This window comes from Ursus arctos, unplaced genomic scaffold (assembly GCF_023065955.2).
Source record: "Ursus arctos isolate Adak ecotype North America unplaced genomic scaffold, UrsArc2.0 scaffold_1, whole genome shotgun sequence".
Taxonomy (NCBI): domain Eukaryota; kingdom Metazoa; phylum Chordata; class Mammalia; order Carnivora; family Ursidae; genus Ursus; species Ursus arctos.
Genome location: NW_026622763.1, coordinates 15,858,792 through 15,880,293, shown reverse-complemented (window position 1 = coordinate 15,880,293; position 21,502 = coordinate 15,858,792).

Sequence of the window (21,502 nt, the reverse complement as noted above, 5' to 3'; positions counted from 1 at the left end):
TCTTCTTTGACTTCTTATATTCAATTATTCTGCCTAATTAGTTTACTGACTATGGCTCTGTCCTTTCCATCAATCACTTAAGTTTAGACTCCATCATTATTTGTCCACATGAACATAGAAGTCCCCTGTCTGGTCTTGTTTATGCTGTAGCCTTCTTCCACTGCATTATCCCCACTGCTGCCAAGCTTGTTTTTCTAATGTGTAAATGTAGCCTGTTTTTCCCTTACTTATGTTCTTTCGTGTTGTCTCCCTCTTTGACTCTAGCAGCCACCTCTCCCAGTGCACTCCATCTTCTTCTTTGAGCGCTATTTACAGTTCCCGGGATAGGACATGAGCACACCTCTTCCCGCCCAGAATAAATGTACCCTGCTCTCCTTTTCTACTGCAACATCTTCTTTTCATCTTCAGAAGACAAGGATGTGCAGGGAAAAAAACATGCCCTCAAAGCATAGTCTCAGACCTTACTTCTCAAAGAAGAAATACAAAAATATAGAGAGACAAAACAGCAATCAACAACAACAACGAAAACCCCACAACAGATGGTCCAAAATCTTTGGGACACAGTGAAAGCAATACTAGGAGGGAAATATATGGCAATACAGGCCTACCTCAAGAAACAAGAAAAAGCTCAAATTACAATCTAACCTTACATTTAAAGGGACTAGAGAAAAAAAGCCTAAGGTGAGTAGAAGGAAAGAGAAGATCAGAGCAGAAATAAATGACAAAAGAGACTTAAAAAAGAATAGAAAGGGGTGCCTGGGTGGCACAGCAGTTAAGCGTCTGCCTTCGGCTCAGGGCGTGGTCCCGGCGTTATGGGATCAAGCCCCACATCAGGCTCTTCCGCTATGAGCCTGCCTCTTCCTCTCCCACTCCCCCTGCTTGTGTTCCCTCTCTCGCTGGCTGTCTCTATCTCTGTCGAATAAATAAATAAAATCTTTAAAAAAAAAAAAAAAGAATAGAAAACATCAGATATCAAGAACTGGTTCTTTGAAAAAATAAGTAAAATTGACAAACCGTTAACCAGACTCATCAAGAAAAAAAAAAAAAAAAGAACCCAAATAAATAAAATCAGAAATGAGAGAGAAGTAACAAGTGACACCACAAAAATACAAAGAATTATAAAGGTTACTTATCAGTTCTAAAACTGCTGAGCCAAGTGACTTTGGAAAATTACCTAACTTTACTGAGTATCAGATTCCTTATCTGTTTTGCAGACAAAAATAATAAAAGTTACTTTAAAAGGTCAGAAGGATTGAGATACACATGTAATGTTCTCTATTGTTTGGACTTCTTTAAGCAGTAATGACTAGCAGACCAAAAAAAGAAAATAGTAATTTGCTGGTAACAGTCTATGGTACCTCACAAAGTCACAGAAAAGAATGCCAACACAAGGATAGACTTATAGATTTAAAGAACTAAAAATGAGGACATCATAACCCAAGGATTTACTTCTTTCTTTTCTTTTTTCTTTTCTTTTCTTTACTTTTCTTTTCTTTTCTTTTCTTTCTTTCTTTCTTTCTTTCTTTCTTTCTTTCTTTCTTCTTTCTTTCTTTCTTTCTTTTTTTTTTTTAAGATTTCATTTATTTATTTAACAGAGAGAGAGAGACAGCCAGCAAGAGAGGGAACACAAGCCGGGGGAGTGGGAGAGGAAGAAGCAGGCTCCCAGCAGAGCACAGAGCCCACAGGTCCCTGGAATCACACCCTGGACCAAAGGCAGAGGCTTAAGGACTGAGCCTTCCAGGCGCCCCCATCTCCTCTTTATTTCTTATCTCTGTTTCTAAGTTACTATTAATTCTCACTCTCCATGACTCCAAGAGATAGCATTTACCCTCTTAGACCCCTCAGAAAATCTAAGGTGATATATCTGATTGGCCCAGCATGAGTCTTGTGTCTAACATGAGTTAGATTAATAGCGTTGGGGCCTTGATTTACTTCATCTTGAGTCCCATGCCTTCCTGTGTGGTAGAAGGGCATGGGCAGGGAAAGGCTGTACCTACTGGGGTCAAGTACTTGTTTATCCAATATACAACCCCCTCCCCCCCAAAAAAATTCCAAATTTTCCCTATCTGATATAATTCATATATCACATATGCATTCTGTCTTTCAAGGTATAGAGACCTTGAAATTATGTCCAACTACTAAGTTTAGGGTCCTGAGTGTAGAATCTCTTTGTGATGTACATTCTTTTAATAATGTATAGATTTGGCAGTCATTATCTTACAATATACGAGCCAAATCTATATATTTAACCATTCCTCAGATACCTATTACATAATGCTGGTGAGTAAACAATAAAACATGAATCAAGATTCCCATGTAGGAAAGGGAAATGGGGATCTCCACACATCTGTCCCCAGTTGAGGGAAGTATTATATACTGTGGACAAGGACAGTGAGGAGGAGCCATTGGCTAGCTCAAGCCCTTCCAATTGTGTGATTGCCTGGGCATCTTTTCTGGTTTCTCTTCCCCTTTATGGTACTTCTCCTGAAGATTATTCTTTCTAGCAGCATCTGGGGGGAACTTGAGGAAGGCCTACCTGGGAACTGGGAACCATACTTCTCAGGCAGTCCTTTTCTGGTATGGTCACAGGAGGTAGTCTTTGCCTTAGAAGTTAAATATTAACAGGTCTGTCTTTGAAACAAGTTGGATTTCTTTGGTAATTTAATGACTTAATTAACCAAATTGTCTACTCTATTTGGGTACTTTTATTTAGGCATATCTTCTTTATTTAAAAACCAAAGGCAGTATTCTTGTTCAGTTATAATCTTTAAATCTGAACCCTGACTTTGAAAATTTTATCTTGAGTAGGTTTTGTCCAGTCTGATAGAACACATTTTAAAAGATTCAATCCAGCCCCTGCCTCAGAATCCTAGGTTGGGTACTAAGGCAGAATTGAAAATTAACCTGGCCCCAGTAGGAATTCTTGAGAACTGGGAATTTCAGTTAAAGGAACAATAATCTCTTTTACATGCCAGGAAGTAATAATGAGGGATCAGACCTCCCCCATTTCTCTGACTGCTGCCATGTCCCAAATGTGTACTTTTTTTTTTTTTTTTTGGCATGGCCTCTATAGCCCAGATATTAAGCCATTCCTACAAACACCTGGAAATATGCAGTCTTTCATCTTCACAGAATGTCTTTTCTTGTCCTGTCTATTTATTCTAATCTGTCAAAACTTCATATTCTAGTTAAGGCATTTTTTCTTTTTTTCTTTTTGGCAATTTCTTCTATAATAAAATATTTTCTTCTAATTCTGTTTAAATTTTTTTTTCTCCACTTGAACATCCAGAGATGAGAAATCTAGCACTTCATCATACAGTATCTTATGCCATTGTCTGTTCTTATGTGTGAGTCATATCACCTAAAAGAAATCAAAGGGAGGAACATGTTATGCAGTTCTATATTATTTTCTATAGTACCCAGTTTAAGATTGAATTTAACTCACTCCATTATTCATGTATCAGGAATCATTTATTGTATACATATTATTTGCCTATTACTATGATAGGGCATTGTGATAGAAATATTAAAAACATGGTACTCACTCAAGATGCTTATAATTTAGTGGGTGGGACAGAGAATGAAATGAATAAATGAGTAAACAGATAATGTGTTGTGATGGCTATACACACAGGCACTGGTGGAATGCTGAGAAATCTTTGTCAATAAGTGAAAGGAGAGCTTAGAAGTCTTCATGTTAAAGGTGATAATTGACGTACAATGTGAAGGGCCAGTAGGAATTAGTCAAGTGGATAAGAGGGTGGAGTCCAGCAAGGGGAAAGTCCCAGAGGCACAGTGCATTAAAAGACCTACGCGTGATTCTACAGAATGAGAGCAATGATTCTCCTCTATTTTTCCTACTTAGATGCACCTAAGGATTAGAACATACTCCTTTCCGCTGCCCTGTGCAGTGACTCAGACAGTAGTGATTTATCCAAAGAGGTGAAGGCCATACCCTCTTGCAGGAAATATGACAAAAACATCAAGCCTGTGCTTGGTTGGAAAAACCTCCCAGAAGATTCTTGGCGCTAAGAAATTGTTTTTTCCCCTTCTGCTTGAGAATCGCTGGGCTAAATGGCTGGATTAGTGTGGAAAGCTGGTGGAAAAGGAGGCCTATGATGAGCTTCTCTTGTATTCTGGGCATACAGAAGTAAACACGCTCTAGTCTCTGTGTGTGAGGAATCCACAATCCAGGTGAACTGATAAGCACATATAGGAATACAAGACCCATGACAGAGAAGGGCACAGGGTGCCATGAGTCGGAAAGGAGGAATTACGTAGAGTTCCTGAGAGAAGTAATGTCTGGGGTGTTTAATAAAGGATGCTATATTAATAGTTACCATTTTCAACAACAGTAAATAAATAGAATCATAGGAGTATATCTATCTCTGTGTCTTCTTGGCTACATCAGAAACCTGGATGGTGCTACTGGCTCATCAAGAACATATTTTGGTAAATTAAACCCAGCCGTATCTTTGCTGAAAAAGCTGTAGGCATCAACTCAGCTGTTGTCTTATCCTGGTTGGTTTGCTAAAATATGTGTGTATATAAGATACAGGTATGAAAAAGTTCTAGGGAGGTGAAGAAAGTAATTTATGTTTTTTGATGAGAAGAGAAAAGAGGTTCTACTGCCCAGGAATAAAGGGTCAGATCTTGTATTTTTGGAAGTTTCTAAGATGAAATTTATTTTCCTTCTAATTTTGACTTGGGACAGCTTTATCCTTGGTTAAAAATAAAAACAGTGACTGAAAGGAATGTTTTATTGAAATATTATCAGCCCAGAATATCTGTGTTTGATTTAGATCATCTAATTATCTCTAGTAGAGAGCAGCTGTGAGAAACTCTGAGTGAATCAATTGTATAGTGCCTTGGGGTAGAGAGCAGGCTTTGGGGTAGGGGAGGCATGAGGAAGTCCTGGTTGGCTGGGTACAGCGCAGTAACATCAAATATCTGGGGACCTTGATAAAAGAGAAATGAGTTAGACAAAATTTACCTTCATCAGTAGTTTTCCAGCGAATTGACACGAAGACATGGATAACAGTAATTGGATGTGGAAAATGTGTGTATGTATGGCCGTGTGTATATGTGTTGATAGAGGAGTGGGGAACAGTGAACAATCAGAAAGGACAAAAACTATTCCGGTGTCCATTTTTTCCAATGTTGGGGTCCTGGATCACGTTGGAACCCTTTAATAATTAGCAGGACGAGTTAAATTAGTTTCATAATCCATGATATTGATTTCAACATCTTATTGGGTCAGTTCTCCTGCAGCATGATGAAATTTCAATTTTTTTTTGCATTATTTACACTTCAGTATATTGGTAGACTTATTTTCTATTGTCATATTAAAATGTAAAATATTTCTATAACATTTTTGTAATAAGACGACACTTGTTTGGAGGCATCTGCCCTTAAATGTGGGATGTCATTAACAGTCCAGGCCGTTCAACCCTGTTTTTGTTTGTTTGTTTTGTTAAATTCCTGAGTTGTCTACTTTTCCCAGAGGTATATTATAATTTACATTCAAAACTGATTTTACTGCATAAGAGATAACATTTAAAGAAAGGTGTCGTCCACATCGTTTAGGAATTTTCTGTGTATTTGTGTTTCTATGTGTGTGTCTGTGTATGATGGATCCCAGAAACCATATTCTAGAATAAGAGTTAGTAATGTGTGTGTGTGTGTGTGTGTGTGTGTGTGTGTGTGTGTGTGTGTTTTGTTTTCCTCTTAGTGCTGAGTCAAATAAAGGACTATCAAGAATGTTTCAGACAGTAGAACATACATTTTGGAGTAAGAGACTTAAATCCTACCATTGCCACTTACAATGTGTGTAACCTTGGGAAAATTACCTAAATGTCTTTGAACTCAGCTTATTACATTTTAAAATGAAAATAATAAAAGTGCCCTCCTCATAGGACTGTTGTGAGGATTAAAGGAATTATAAATATAAAATACAGCACAGGGCCAAGCACATGGAAAGACCTCAAGAAATTTTCTTTCATTGATTTAAGACACACACTCTCCCCACCCCCCACATTTTAATATCTTTGTGAAGGGAACATGTCTTACTGTTTATGGTGTCTTATACTCAATCTTATAGTTGATGAAGCACAGAATTGTTAAATATATGATTAATAGTTGAAACGTAGCATTTGGTTTTAAAATGTTAGAAATCAACACTGTGGAATCAGAGACCAGCTATCCCATTGGGTGTAGTTTGCAGTGAAGAATAAAAATGGGAAATTTGCAAATTAGGTTGGATTAATATATGTTCTTTCTATTTTGAGGTTATTCATTTATTTATCCCATTCCTTTGTTGAATTGACAGCCAGGTACCAGATTCAGTGTAGGTCAAGAATCTAAAACATGATCTTCATCTTTAAAGGTCTAGCAGATGTCTCATGAAAGACAGCATAACCATGTAAGTACAGTATCAGACGTAAGTACCTAAGCTAAGAGTTTATATAGAAAAGGGATCTAGGGGCACCTGGGTGTTTCAGTCAGTTAAGCATCTTGGTTACGGCTCAGGTCATGATCTCATGGGTCTTGAGATAAAGCCCTGCCATGGGCTCTGTGCTCAGTGGGTAGTCTGCTTGAGATTTTCTCCCTCTCCCTCTGCCCCTCCCCCCACTTGTCATTCTCTCTCTCTCTCTCCCCCCACCCCTCTCTAAAATATATAAATAAATGTTAAAAAAAAAAAAAAAAGGACCTAAGCCATAGGAGGAGAGAGGGTGAGAAAAGTCACAATGAAAGATGTGATTCCTGAACTGCATCAACAGACTAGTAGAGTAAGCCAGACAAGAGGTGAGGGGAGTTGTGCCCTAGGAAGAGGAAACATATGAAAAGGGATTTGGGACATGGAAAGAGAATGGCTTCTGGCTCAGGAATCTACACGATGTTTAATTTGGATGAAATATTTGGAGAAGGAGTAAAAACCCTAAGCTAGAAAAGTGTAAGGGTCAGCTCATGGAGGACCATGAATTATCATGCTGATGGGCTGGGGTTTTAGCATGACTTAACTATAAATACTCTGGGATAGTTAGAAGTACAGGGATGGTATCATCACAGCACTATTTCCAAATACTACTCAGGATGAATTAAAGTGGACAAGATGGGAGACTTGTAGTTAGGAACTTACTTTGATAGTTCTTAATAATGGTATTGGAGATGTTGTTAGAATGGGCAGATTTGAGAGATTATTAAGGAGGTAGAATTCATGAGACTAAGTGATTAGCTGGATATGAAACAGAGATTGAAATCAACTTGAATTAGCAATTCTCAGTTCTTTGGACTAGTTTACATGTGATTGGTATCACCCATAGTGCCTACCAGTGCGGGGTCCATAATGAACATTTGGTAAACAGTCATATGTTGTCTGATCACCCATCCCTCTGGAGATTCTTTGTGTATTTCATAGACAGCTGACCATAGTGAATTAATATCTAATTATCAAGAGGGGGAAAAAAAATCCCCGAGTCAACATTTTAGAAATGTTCAATTGCCTTAAGTGGATTTTTTCATTGTCTTTTTCCATAACCACATGGTGACTTGGAATACAACATGACACCAAGAAATAGCAAAATAAAAAGGATCTCTGAAGCAGTTCCTTTTTATCTTGCCTTATTCTTAACAGCGTTTCTCTGGTCTAATTCTTTTATGGTTCCACGGAGAATTACATTTCAAATTCCATAATTGTACAGGAGAATTGGAGTCTTGTAAAAATTTAGAGTACTCTGTTCAAAGGCAATTTTTATTATCAACTGAACCTATTCTGTGTTGCAGCCAGAGATACTGTTTAGAGCATCGTTAAAAGAACCCTTTTTAATATGACTGCTTTCTCTTGAAAAAATGTAGCACACTCTTATTTAATATTACGGTAATACTACAATTGACTGCATATTTGTTGAAAGTCTCATAGTATGGTATCTAGGGTATTGAACCAGCACAAAATATACATGAACTTTATCAGCTTTCATTTTCCCTTTACAAACCAAGAACAATATTAAATGACATTTTATGACATTTGATAGGTATTTAAAATTTGTTATTGCGGCTGTTCAGTGAACCATAAAATACAAGTGTAATGGGCTGGCTGTGCTTCCATTAGGAGAAATGCAAGCGAGAAGCCCTGAAATCAGCATCCTACAATATGTGCCCATTTTCCATCTACGTCTTGCTCCTGACCCTCTGCCAATTCATTATCTCTTCTGTGGCCAAATTTGTCCATATGAAAAATTAGGAGAAGAGAAAGAATAAACTAATGCTTGCCTCTAAAATGATCTGAAATCCAGATATGGAAAATCTTAGCACTTTTAAAAGACCAGTGTATTAATTTGTTTGAACATACTACAGTGTTCTGTGGGAGAGTAGCTGAGAGACTGATGTAATAAGTCTTTTTCTCACCTTCCATCCATAAAGATAGTTCTTTTATTTGCAGCTGAAGCTGTTATATCTAGAGCCTATGGCTGTTTGGTGCTTTTAACGGTGGAAATTTTAAAAGAGAAACAGCGAGTAAAATGTGAAAATGTCCTCTGGGATATTATCTTATTACTACATGTCCCTTATCATTTAGCAAACTAGATGCAATATGAAAAATTCAGTCAAAAGGTTTGTTTTGTGGTTGGTTGGCAAAGAATCAAATAACAGGTACTAAAAAAAATGATGCTTAGCTAACTAATAAGCAGTGTGTGTGTGTGTGTGTGTGTGTGTGTGTGTGTGCATGCGTGTACCATAAGCCAAGTTGAAGAGGTGACTCAAAAAATTCATCAAAGGAAAGGCAAAGCTATCTGGTTTGAAAAAGCCGCATGGTGTCATGAGGGAAGAATGAACTCTGGAGGTGGCAAGCTTGGGTTTGGGTTATATATTTAGTATGTTATTTATTTATGAACATTAATTTCTTCAGGAAAAGAAAAATAAATGGTCCTACTAATAGCTCAGTGACTTTTAAGATCAAGTAATATAATGGAGGTCAGGCATGTGTAGAGATGTGTGCCACATTGTTGGAACTCAGAAAATGGCATTCGTGCTTTTTTTTAATTATGGGAGCTGTTGACAAAACGAAAGTTATCTAGAATGGCAGTATGAAAGTAGCATGCTCCATCTTCCCCAACCACCTCGTCACGTAAAGGGTTGGATCCTTGGTTGAGGTCTCTTTCAAGTGAATATATTTGAGCTGCCTTTGCATTGATAGAATCTCTGGGTTATAGCTGATGTGCAGAAAAGACACCAGAGATGACACTTCCAAGCTGCCTTACTAGGCCTAAACTAGTCAGCCCTAGTAGAGACTCTTTGGTGCATAGCTGTAACTGCTCAACTGAGTGGGGCTGAGTTGAAGACATTGATCAACAAAGGAATCTAATGCATCAGAAAAGGGAAAGATAACAAGATTGGTTAGTAGAAATAAAATAATCTAAGTAATTTTATGGTAAGTTATGGAGGTAGAAGAGCTCATATTATAATTAAGACTTTAAAGAGACCAGTAGAAGTGAATCAGCAATTATTTTTCAGGAAGTTCAACCTTAGTATCCCTCTTCGCTCTATCAGCTGGAAGTCACATTCCTCCCCCTTCAGGAGAGGCGGTCGTAGGTCTCTTGGAAATATACTTTTATTTTATAGATAGAAATATAGTACTATCATAGATTTTGGGTTGGTTTTAAATTGTTATTATTATTTAGATATTATAATTTCACTGTGTCTTGTTTCACCATTTGTATAGTTGACTTCATATATCATGTATTTTATGTTCTATCATATTTCAGATTCTTATAAATGTCCTTTCCCGGAAGATCATATCCTATGTAGGGACGTCTGGATTTCATACTGAAATAAAAATCAGGACATTTTCAACATGAGGATAGGTGTAATGTGCTTCTGAAGTATTCAATTATATCCCAGCAGAGTGAGTTACACTTTGTGACTCTGCTCTTAATCATTAACATAATCACCATAAGCCTAATGAAAGATATAAAACACTCACAGTTACCATTCGGCTTCACCAGTTCTGATGGTGCCCAGGGGCCCACCAAATCTTCCTCTAGCAAAACCGGGTGTTTTTCCTGAGAAATGAAACTAAGCAAATAAGCAATAATCATAGACTTTTACCTTATTCTGTGCAAAGTTCTGAATGTTCTAGGTTCTAAATTCAGTAAAAACCTCTCACCTTAGCCTGGATGTGGGCCCTCTGTTGACATCTGAGCCTTTTTCCTTCCTTGAAGATTGTATCACTATTCCTTTATGAGTTCAGTCTAACATGATGGTGTTAGGCAACTTTTCAAAGCTTTGTTAACGGTTTCACAAAGCCTTAGTCGGCTTGAGTACTTAGCTTAGACGATGTCAAACTGCCTCCTCTTTCTATTAATGCACATTTATGGGATTCTCTACTTTCTTTTCTGGATAACCAATTAATGAATTCTTTTTTTTTTTAATGTCTTTCATCTTCTAGGTTTAAACTTTCATTATTTTTTTAAGATACTGTACTTCACTGTTCTTCCCCCCCACCCCCACTGTTTATATATCTTATAGTTAGAAATTCTGGATGCTAGAAAATTTTCTTAGAATACAGGCCTAATGATAGTATATTTACAGTTCAGACAAAGCCCCATTATCCACTTAGCCTTTTATTTATATTTATTTAATTTTATTACAAAAATGTATTATTGCAAAGTTGGAAAACACCAAAATAGAGAAAGAAAGAATTTAGTCATTCTTTATGTCATATTTCAAGAACAGATCATCTCACATTTTTAAGTGCATTTTAGATGTGTCATTCAGATTATAATTCAGATGACTTCCTAATTACAACTCTGCTTTTTATCGACCGCTCTAACGAAATTGAAAATTCACAATTTTGTCTTGTGAAGATTTATTTTTTTTATTCAAATCCGCCATGGTTTTCAAAAAATATGGGCACATTCTTCATGTATATTTTGGTATATTTGGAAGAAAAATACCTGCGAGAGATTTCTATCCCCCCTCTCTCACAGGGTGATGGGAATTGGGTCAGGGATGCGTGGCCCTGTGTGGTAGGACTTCTGAACCCACTGAGGGTATATGGTTGTCACACTTGGCGGAAGGCACTTGATGATCCCCATTTACTGGTGACCATATTTCCATATATTCCCCTTTTGTATGTATTATTATGTTAAATTAGTCTCTGTGTTAAAGTCTTGAATTAAAGTTGGTCTGTGTAGCCAAAAGAGTGACAGAAGTGATAGTATGTTACTTCCAAGATTACGTTTAAGAAACATTGCTGCTCCCCAGCCCCCATCCCTACACCCCCTCTCTTAATCCCTCATTGCTCTCTCTGAGAGAAGCCAGCTACTGTATCATACAAAGAAGCCCATCTGGAACAGAACTACGGTCTTGTGCCAAGAGCTCTGTGAGCGAACCTCCTTAGAAGTGGACCCTCCAGCCCCAGCCAAGCCTTCAGATGATGGTAGCTGCACCCAACACCCTAACTGCACCCTCGTGAGAGACTCGAAGCCAGAATCACCCAGGCGAGCTTCTTCCAGATGCCTGACCTCAGAAAGTATGCAATATAAATGTTTGTATTTTTCACTGATAACTTCTGATATGGTTTATTATAGAGCAATAAATAATACAGGGAGATGGAGAGACCAGGTGGTGCTTCTATACTCACAACAGATGAAGTCAGAAAGTAGCAGCCCCTATAGAAGACTTGATGAACTCTAAGTCAGGAGAATGAAACTCAGTCAAGAGATCCTAGAAAAGGGGGAGGGGCGAATTTGGAGAGTTGAGATCAAGGCCGTTCAGAGAGACCTATGATCTGAATGAATTCCAGAAATCAAGGGTAACTGCATACCCAGCTTTTGCATGTTTCCAGCATGTACTTGGAAAGAAGAGCTTGGTGCATTGAAATGAATGAAAACAAGAGGGTCCTAACATATTCTGAAAACTGTTTGCATAAGTCAGGAATGCGTTCCAAGGTGATAATTGTCCCTTACATGCTAAATTTTCTAATTATTCTTATGTTTATGATTTAATGTTAAATTGTCATAAAATATAAGTTCCATTGGTCAGGAAAAGGCAATTGCTATATTTAAATGCTCTCATAATGTGTTCAGTAATCCCAGCTCTTCCTTGCCAGACGTTATGCTTCTTTGTAGACAAATAGCTTGTCATTTTTTAAATAAGTAGATAAGCTGGACCTTATGATCCACTTTAGTACTGTGATCCTATTACTCTTCTAAGTAGGAGATAAAAGTACAAACCATTAAGTGGCAATAAATCTAAAACACCCTACAGAATTGTCTCACAGAGGTAGTCAAACTCAGAAGAACCTTCTTTCTCTGTACATATTGGTGGTACTATGAAGGAATGAGCCAAGGTATAGGAAGAAGGACGAAGGAGAAAGAGAGAGAAAGAGTGGAAGGGAGGAGAGATAAATCTTTCACAAGGACAAAATATGATAAGTTAATTCCCAGGCATAAAAATAAAATGTCTGATGTGAGAGGTTTCTACTTGGCCATATATTAGCAACATTCCCCCATGGTGATCTTTGAAAAACACAAATATGACTCTTGTATCTGTCCTTAAACTCCTTCGGTAGCTCCCCAACATGTAATGCAAGTATTTTTAGCTTGAACTTGTGGATTCTTACAAGTTCCATGGCATGCTGGGGACTCTTCGAAAACATTGCAAACACTACTATGGTAGAATGTTTTTCTCCCCATCCCCATAACCCTATGAGAGAATGTTTTTACCTTCCTCTGGGGTTCTTGGTTGACATCTAAGCATGAAGAAGAAAACCTTTGCAGTCTTTGGTGGGTAAGCAAGGAGGCAGAGATTATTAACATTGTAAATCCTAGAACTGTGTGTGTGTGTGTGTGTGTGTGTGTGTGTGTGTGTGTGTGTGTTACTGGAGATATAATTGACATATAAGACTGGGTAGATTTGAGGTATGCAATGTGTTGGTTCGATACACTTACATATTGCAATATGATTGCTACAGTAGTGTTAGCTAACACTCTTACCATGTCAAGCAATTATTATTTGTGTGTGTTGAGAACAATTAGGATCTAGTCTCTTAGCAACTTCGAAGTTTATAATGCAGTATGGTTGACTATAATCACTATATAGTGGATAAATCTCTAGGACTTATTTACCTACTAGTTGCAAGTTTATAGAGTTTTGTTTTAAGAGGACATTAGTATTACGAGGAGGATTTGTTTATTAAGGTAAACAAATGAAACAACTGAGTAAATGCAGGACATAAAGTCCTCCTAACACGCTCCCAACTCCATCAAGGCAAATGTAATTAAGTACTGAGAGTTGAGATCATGCAGTGTGGGCAGAGTGGAGGGACCAAGAGGGAGAAGGACAAGACAGAGTGCAAAGGAGGCACTCACTGTGTTGGTTCTGTATGGACAAGTAGAAGAGTAGATATCTATTTTTTTTGCAATGTATTATTTAGGATACTGTTGGATACCAGTAATCAAAATCTAATTCAGTTTCATTTAACCACATAAGAGACTTAGTGGCTACCATAAAAAGGGCCCAGTGGTAGGTGGGCATCAGGGATGTATTGATTCTGTGACTCAAAAGTATCAGTAAAAGCTGTGTTTCTTTCCACCTCTTCATTCTGCCTCCCATGGTACCAGCTTAATTCTAAAGCCTGGCTCCCCATCACGGTCACAGAATATGGCTGGCACTAACCCCTGGAGATACTATGTCCTTAACCATATAGATGAAAAGAGAGAAATTGTGCAATTTGCTTCTGGAAGCCCTCCCAGAAAAGCCAGGATGCTTATTTTCCAGACGCCTTCAGCAAACCTTTTCGGTAAATCGCTTGGTCAAACATGTGTCTCACATCCTCCCCTGAATCAATAACTGTGGCCAAATGGTGGGATTTTGATGATTATCTTAAAGTTGGGCCACATGTCCTACCCCCAGACCCTAAAGATTGAGTCAGTTTCTCTCAAAGCATTTTTATGTGATATGAAGGAGTTGTAGCTGTTGAAATGAAAACTGGGCAAGCCTCCAGGATAAAAGAAACAAAAACAATTGATGTCGAAGAACCAGCCACCACACCCATGACTGTTTCATCCCATTGAGGCTCCAAGTGCTTGTCTGATAGACTAAGAGTAATTTTTTTTTCCTGGCTGTAGACTATACTTCCCACTTTTTCCAGCACTCAAGATATTTTATAGAAACGTGTGCATGTGTGTGTTTTCCCAAAGAGAGAGTGCATAACATTCACTGGAAATTGAAAAAAAATTTGTAATTCCAAAATATCCAGAATCTCTGAAATTTAGGAGGAGTTTCTAGATAAGCTGGTTATTTCTTCTCTTCTAGTGTCTTCCCAGCTTCCATCCGTACCTCCAATACAAAAACAATTCCAACCTTTCCCTTGGCCTTCATGGGCCATTTCATGGTCTCGGGTTCTGTAAACATGTCACTTCCTCTTCTACCTCTTCTCCTGGTAAACCCTCATTCTGCCTTCAAGACTAACTTCAAGAGCAACCTCTCCAGTGTAGTTTTTGTTTTTTGCTGTTTGTGAAGAGTTGATCTGACTCTTCTGTACCCTAAGCGCCCCGTAACAGTAAGTACGTACTCCACTACATCAGTATTCTGTTTGTATGTTTCACTCCCTAGTGAGACCATGAAAAATTAAAACACAGGATTTGTCTCTTTCCTATTCATCTTTACATTAGCCTTTGTAGTTTGTTAACCCCTTGTTTAGTGAACACACAACCATTGGTAGGTTGACATGTCAGTGAAGCAGCTGTTGAGAATGTGTGGGGGCTTTGTTATGGTGTGATGTTATTATTGGCAACTTGAAAGAGCTTTTTCTCATTCTTCAGTATGACTTGGGTACCTTCAGGACAATGTGGCAAAAATAGATCTTTGGGTAAATGATGTGATTCCATTTATGATCTTGGGAATTCATGTATTATGTCCCTAAATCTAGATAAAAGATAAGAATCTTAAAAGTTATTTGTTGAATGCTGTCTATATGTTGGGCACTTTGCTAAGTGCTCTACAAACATTATTTCTTTTTATCTTTACAAAAACCTCAGGAGGTAGATCCTATCATTATTGTTTCCATTTTATCAATGAGAATGTTTAGGTTTAGAGAGAGTATTTAATTTGCCTACTATCATATTCTCTGTAGCTACAGGAGACAGGGTTTGAATTCAGGTCTATCTAACTACAGGTAAAACCTTGAGATCAGTTACAGATCATGGGTTAAGGGTCTCTGTGTACCAGGCAGAGCACTAGATATTTTACTATGAAATTAAAAAAAAAAAAAAGTTTACAACAATCCTGCAATGTAGGAATTACTACTCTAATTTTAAATGTGGGAAACTCAGATTTAGAAAAGATTTTTTAAAAATGCCAAAAAAGCATTATCTGTCATTGTAGAGCCACTCTTAAATAGTAGTGTTCTCAACTCCTGCGTGCATGCATGCATTTTTCAGTAAAAACCCATGAAAATAGAGTGCTAGCTATATCCTAGGAATTGTTTCTGTGTGTGTGTCTGGAAAGTTGAGGCAGTTACAGAAAGAAGTCTCTGCCTTATGGGAATTTTAGCACTGCCAAGATGGTAAAATCCAGTACTATAAAATCTAAGAGTCGGAATGACTATTTGAGGTCATTTAAGAAAATAATGTGAAAAGTTAAATACCAATGAAAAATTTAAATAGCAATTTAGCAAAAGCCTAGAGAGCTATCTTGGGATAGAAGGTGGTTAATTTTTCTATTGGTTGAATAGTTATAAATACAGGCACTTGGGGGAGGGGGATTTGAGCTCATGCCTCACTCCTTTTGAGGAAGCCCCTCCTCTGAAAGTCTATGAGAGACTTCACTCTGGTGTAATGTAACCATCACCTTGTCAGTCAACCCCACTAGTCTATAAGTTACTTGAGGGTAAGTAAGAATCATATAATGTTGTATTTTGTTCTCAGAACTTCACCCAATTTGTGGTCATTGGTAGTTATTCAGTGAAAATGTACCGGACCAGTCCAGCATCATTCCAACTATGAGAACAAGGTCGGGGAAACCATGACAGAGGACGCAAGTTTAGAAGTGAGGAAAGGCTTTGATAGGTTAAGACGATGTGGGAAGGTCTTTCAGCAAGATGAAATGTGAGCCACTTCATGGTGTCAGGAAAGAATCACAGTGAATGCCCTCTGTTCCCAGCATCTTCCTGGTCCAGTGGCAGTAGGCGTCATCACTATCTGGAGGTGGCCCTGCAGATAGGACACAGATACCTGAGGATATCACAGATGAGAGAGAAAACTGTAGATTCGAGAAGGTCTCATCACAGCTTCAAGGTTGCTGTGAGGCACCCTGGAAAGTACCCTGCAGGAATAATCAAGACTCGTGCTCTTTTCTGAGATGACAGTTATTTTATTATGTGATACTGGAGAAGTCATTTAACTTCTCTGAGCCTCAGCATAGAAAATAGTAAAGTAGGCATTATTATCTAGTTGAAGATGTTTGACCCTGATCTTGAAATGTTGAAATCCTACCCTGTTTCTTTCTATGCTTGGCTCCTTCTCCCTCAGGACAAATATCCATTTTATTGTTAGCTGGAGCCATGGCTTTACATTTCCTTGTCACAGTAAACGTTGATGGTGTGGCCTGCTGACATGTGAGTCACAGGACCTCTTCTGGCATGGAAGAGACCTAAGAAGACTGACTCATCCCTTACCTCCTTGGTCCCAACCAGGATTCCTCTTCTTTCCTAATAGCAGGATGTATCCCCAAGATAAGTGGCAGCCCCAGGCCAACAAGATGCATGGATTGAAAGGAAAAAAGTAAATACAGAGGAAGCCCCTGGAAGATATTTTGCAAAGACGACAAAGTCTTTCTCTCTGTGTTCTTTTTACCACAATCTCCATGACCTTTGTTCCTTGACCAATTTGGGGCCCATATTGTCTTTGAGCTAATTCAGATCTCTCCGCACCGGGCTGAGTAGGGTGGGAAGGGGGGCGGCAGAGAGATGAGCTCCTTCTGGAGGTTGGAGTGAATCATCCATGTAAAATCACTTTAAAAAAAAATGCTAAGTAGTAAGCTGATTATTGGAGTTAGATGATTTTATTGATATGGAGGTTTTACATTAAATAATTATTCTGCCCTCCTAAAAAGCATATCTAAATGTCTTTCTCCTTAGGAGGTATGCTCCTCATTCTGGAAAAACAAACAGATAAACCATTAAAAAATAAAAACAAGAGAACAAAAAAATCCCAGAAAATCATAACTAGGTGCACAGAGCTACTAAACACGCATTAGATCACAACTGTGATTTTACAATACATCTTAATAAAAAGAGTGAATTACTTTTCATTTTCACAGACATATATTTGCTTCCAGGCTTGCCCAAGCTGATTGATATACTTGTTTGAATGTGATTTCCATTTACCTTTATATTAAAATGAATGAAAGTGAAAAGGTCAAGTTTATTTAGAAAATTGTTAGCTATCCTTGGGAAAAAAAAATAATTCAGCATGTGTGATTTTAATCAATTTTCATTCATTGTTAAAGTTCACACAAAGTTTAGCTTGATGTCCGTGGGAAATGAAAATGGTGACTGGTTTTATAAGTATAATAAATATACCTGAATCTAAAGTCCTCTAGATAATATTGTTAATAAAGCATATTTGTCTGGTTCCATAAAATAGAAATGTTTAAATTAGAAGAGCTGCTTGTTTAGATCCTAGGTTAATAGGAGCATTTTCAATTCTCAATCTTTATTATTTACAGTGCCAAGAGGGAAAATTGATTTGAACACAGTATCTGGGCTGTAAATCAGTATAGTTACATAATGTCTGGGGAACAGCCACAGGGGGAAGGATCTGGAAGTGGGAAATCCCAAAGAAGGGATTTTTGGCCTTTTGCCTGCTGCTGTCCCAGAGTGGGGCTACACCCCAAGATTTTCAAGTTCTTAGTTAGCTCCCCACACAGGGCCATGAGGGCTTGGTCCTTTTCTGGTGTGATGAGTTTAGGAATGGGTGACCCTCAGAATGGTGTATTAGAGAAAGCAATTCAGGCCCATTAAAAAAAAAAACAAAAAAACAGACAAAGATGGATTAGACACTGAGCTGTAATTGTGCAGGTGGTATGGGGGTCCAAGATGGAGAGGATCAGTGTGGCCTGGAATAGTAGGAGGTTAGGGACGAAGTAGGTCTCAGTGTGAGTTGTATGTTAAGGGGAGGATCTGGACAGGCTGTTAGAGTAGAGTAGTTCTACTTGGAACCCATGGCCTGAAGTAGAGAGGCAGGCATAGAGATGTGGTGTGATAGAGTTCTGTAGATACTAGTCTAATCTGTTATGGGCAGCTTGTTTGTGTGTGCTGGGTGGTTTGATTGACTGGGGCAAACTGGGCCTGAATAAACAAGCCAGACAAATAATGGCTATCTCAAAATAGGATGCCGACTGACTGCAACTTTTTGCAGGGTCATTATGACTGAATCTTTTACCATCAGTGTCCCTCAGTAAATGCTAATATTCTTTTATAAATAGGTTTTAAAATTCCTCCTTTCCCTTTTAGGTAAGTGTGGGGGGGTGCGTATGGTGGATTGCAAACATAGTATGGCTTCAAGACGAAGAGGTGTAGTTAACAAAAATCAAGAGGGCTGTTATGTGCTGAAGTACATCCTTCGCCAAATCCATATGTTGAAGCCCTAAACCCCAGTGTGAATGTACTTGGAGATAGGCCCTGAAAGGAGGTAATTCTGATTCATGAGCACAGAAGGGGAGGGTCCGAATCCAATAGGACTGGTGTCTGTACTGCACATACTAAGAGAAAAGGCCGTGTGAAGACAGAGAAGGTCATCATCCCCAAGCCAAGGAGAGAGGTCTCAGCAGGGACAAACCCTACCAGCCCCTTGATCTTGGACTTCCAGAATCGTGAGATAAAAAATTTCTGCTGTTTAAATCACCCAGTATGTGGTATTTTGCCAAGACAGCCCAAACACACTAATATAACAGGTTATAGTCAAACAGCAATTGCAAAACGACAGAAAATCAAAAGGCAAGTTGAGCTACATCCCTTCCTGGACCCAGCTGGAGGACTGTGACTTTGTCCCCAGAATGGAAATATTTAAATCCTGACCTAAACTTTCCTCCCAGTACCTTTTAAATAGCTTTGTTATGTTAAGTGCACTATAAACACGTGCTGTAAATTCACCGTGTTAGGGGAGGATGTTCCAAACCTCAGTTTTTATAACTTTCTGAGAAAAAAGCAGAATAAATATGGAAGAATTTTGTTCCGTTTTAACTTTTCTATAAACAATTTATAACTCAATTCTATCTTTTTATTTTACTTTCCTTGATCGTCATAAAGTCTATCATTTGGCAAGAGGAAATGGAAAACAACAGATCTTGTTATGTTTATACTAAGAAAATTCTGGCTAACTATGGGACTAACACTCTTAAAAAAAAAAAACATGAAGCATAAAGGCCTACAATTCAACAATGACTTAGTAACTGCTGAATTTATAAGTAGAAAAGAGAAAAGAAAAGAAGAAGAAACAGAGAGGACAAGAGAAAGATACGAGAGTACACCAACGAGGATACTTTTAGTGGCAAGTGATAAAATGTCTAGTACAAACAGACTTAAATAATAAAGGTTCTTATGCTCTAGTTATTGGGAAGACTACAAGGTATACTTCAGGTGTGGTTAGATCAGGGTGCCAACTCTATTTTTATGTTATTCTTTCTAGTCCATGTGTCATTTTTATCCTTAGGCTGGTTTCTCTCATGGTAGCAAAATGTCTGCATTAGTTCCAAGACTTCACACGAATATCCTATGCGGAGAGGAAGGAGAGAGCGTCTTTGTTGGGTCAGTTTATAGACTGATCCACACTGACGCACAGGTTATGCTCTAAACTTGGCGCAGACTAGCCTCGTAAGGTTCCTAGCATCTTAACTGTCAGTGGAAGTTCTAGGTCACTGAAGGAGATGCCTGGCCTTATCTTTGGAGCCAAGAGTTTTGTAAGAAAGAATCTGCACCCAGTTCACAATTTGGTTTGGAAATATACAAGCTATGGAGTGTGTGTACTGAAGGGTGTGTCCTCCAAGAGACTAAATTGTAAAGAGAGACAATAGGATCTTGTATTAGTTTCTAAGTCTGCTGTAACTGATTACCACAAACTTGATGACTTAAAATAACAGAAATTTATTCTCTCCTATTTCGATAGGCCAGAATTAAAAAAAAAAAAATCAAGGTGTTGGCGGGATTGGTTCCTTCTGGATATTCTGAAGATGAATATTTTCCATGCCTTTCTTCTAGCTTCTGGTAGCTGTTGATAACCCTTGGTATTCTTTGGCTTTGTGACCTATCAGTCCAATCTCTGCCTCTAGCTTCACATGGCCTACCCCTCTGGGTCCCTTTTCTGTCTTTTGTTAGGATACTTACTGTTGGATTTAGGACCCATTGGTGTATACCTGCGCCCCATTAAGTAGAGTTGCAAATATTTTCTACTTTTAACTAAGATGACCCTCGCCAAATGAACAAGTGTCTTGAAATACTGCTACTACTTGAAGATAGTACTAATGCATGAGTAAATAGAATACATAGGAAGAGTTGATTCTTCTACTCTTAGCATAGACTCTCAGCACCCAAAGATGAGATAAAATCTTGCTAACCTAATCAGATCTGAAAAGCAGTTAGCTAATAAAATTCCAAATTTTTAGGTCGGAACTATCCGTGTCATGGATTGATATCCACTGCTATTAGTTGTGATCCTCATTTTAAGTCTGTGGTGCGTCTCAAGACAATAGTTATTGAAATGTACATATTTCGAGAGTGTAAGCTCAAATACATTTTATTGCTAAGACAACACAATTTATAAAGTTTGGTGGCTACTTGTTTAACAAAAATAATGCACTGCTTGGGATCCGGTAGTTCTACTTGAGAAACTCTCTGAAAAAGAATGGGTCATGAGAGGTTGATGAGTTGTTTGGGTAGCTGGAACACAGAACCGTAAGTCGGCAGCCCAGGGAGGTCAGAAATTAACACACTCTCGTATCGCCCAGTGTCAGTCAAGCAGAGCAAAGGCCAGAGCAGTGGAGCCACAGACCCTGCCTGTGATAATTCCCTGTGTCCACCTCCAATATTCCTCCTCTGTCCCCATCACTGACACTCATTAAGAGACCCTATAGAGGCAGAAAGCTGAGCACCCCACTCTTGGGGGAGCCAGTGCCCCAGAGAACCAGTATTTTTGGTTTCACTGCAAGTATGGCTCAGCTGAATAGCTGTGTAGTGGTGATGAAAGGGGGGGCGGGGGGGAGGAGGAAGGAAAGGCAAGAAAATGGAAGAGGGAGAACGTGAAGCTGATGTGTTGGGTGAGAATCCTTAGCGGCACTCCTGCCTACCACATTTAGTTAGCACTTATTTACTGAGCGACCCCTGAATGTTGGTCCAGGGAGATGTATATACGTAAGGAGTATGTGGTTTCCCAAGCCTCGTGGAGTTTAGAGTCCGCGTCAATATATTTCTTTGTAGTTACCCTCTCACCTTTTCCTTTTGTACCAG